Source organism: Mytilus trossulus, chromosome 11, assembly GCF_036588685.1.
Source record: "Mytilus trossulus isolate FHL-02 chromosome 11, PNRI_Mtr1.1.1.hap1, whole genome shotgun sequence".
Lineage (NCBI taxonomy): Eukaryota > Metazoa > Mollusca > Bivalvia > Mytilida > Mytilidae > Mytilus > Mytilus trossulus.
This window is the reverse complement of record NC_086383.1, coordinates 15,110,968-15,112,909: the sequence shown is the minus strand read 5'-3', so window position 1 is coordinate 15,112,909 and position 1,942 is coordinate 15,110,968.

Here is a 1,942-nt window from a genome sequence, read left to right as displayed (position 1 = left end):
TATCTATTTTATCTAGATAATAAATAGTGACAATTGATATTATGTCACTAAGGTCAAATGTTCCCGTATGACTTAAAGGTCATTATCAGATAATTACAGAACTATTAAAGTCGTATTTACCTATTTGATCTGTGAGTGTATTTATACGTCAATAGATGCTTTCATTTAATTAAATCATACTTGATGATAAATAAGATCAAATGAGTTTTGGATTATTTCAGCCTAAAAAAAACCGCATCATTTGGTTTTTTTCTTCAGATATTAAGATATTTAAAAGTCTGCTTGGAACTGATAATGTCATAACAATTGACTCTGGTGATATTTAGCTTAAGAATTCGCTACTAAGACAAATTAACTTGAATTTGAAAATAGAATGAACTTATTTTTAAGTATACCACTAATTTATTACGTTTTTTCATTCCAAAAAGTAAAATAACAAAATTACTGAACTGCGTGAAAAATCATAATCAAATGGCATAGTCAAAAGCGAAAACGCATCGATCGAATAGATAAAACAAAATATCATATTCCTGACTTGGTACAAGCATTTGTAATTATGTAGACCATGATGGATGAAGCCTGGTGTTTAACCTAGTGAAACCTGTCATTTAATTGACACTCGCATCAAATTCTATTTTATTAACAAGTTGAACGATGTGAGAAAAAAAAGATATAGTAGGTAAAAATGTCAAAATAGGGGTGCAGCAGTTAACAAAGTGTTTAGCATCCCAATCACATTAAAAACAAATAAATATGTAACATTTAATGATATATATGTATGACACATTAGCGCAACTGTTGTTAATCTGCTTTAAAATTTAGCAATGTTTTTTTATCTGCTTTACAATTTAGCAACTGTTTCTACGGTGTTTTAAAATTGGTGGATGACTTGTTTGTATCATTAACCATATCTCAACATATATTTTTTGTTATATTTTTACTTACATATTTTAATACATAATGATAACAAAACACATGCAAAGACACAAACCAAATAACGCGAACGTCAGTGATATATGCATGCATATAATCATCAATTGTATGACCTATCAATCCGTGATGAAAGCGATTGATTTACAAAATACATCATCAACATGATCAAGAGGGAAATTCATATAATGTCAACTTTGCCTTAATGATTAAAAAACTTATAATTGTTTTATTACCGTACTTGACAATTTTATTTTTTTAAAGTATATAAAGAATCAAGACAGTACAGGCGCACTATCTCTTTGGATATGAAAACTATGGGATCGTTCAGTCCGTATTATGTGATAAGGAAGCAGTGCTTTCTTCGAAACATGTTTATGGATTTATAGATTATCAGCAATAATATTTAAATCAAGACAGTTATAATCAATGATAATAATGGTACCAATTTTCCTGCACCAGATGCGCATTTCGACAATATATGTCTCTTCAGTGATGCTCCTTTCCAAAATATTTGAAATCAAAATCTTATATAAAAGATGACGTGTCTAGGGACGTGTCAAAACATATGTATGTAAATGCAAAATGTTAGAATTGTTCATATTAGTTTATATATATATATGAAAATTAGTATAATACGTTTCTTTAAATTAACGACTTCATATCAATCTAAGCTCATACACTTTTTTCGACTGCGTCTTTACTAAAACAAATCTATGCTTGAGTTTGACCTAAAATGACTGCTGTCAATCTATATATACCATTATTCACCCCGTGACAGTCTTTAAATAACAGGCATACACATGGAATTACATATTGAACCCACAAAACCATGCTTATCGACAATCTATGACAGATCAATTGGTTCAACCTTGAGGTAGCTAGGTGATTGTAATATAATCTTAACATTTATCTGCTAGTTGAAAATATATTATTGCGCGTTTGAATAGAAACATCCAAAAAGGATATATATATTTTCCTTTTCCGATTACTTTGAATTTCTTTTTATATA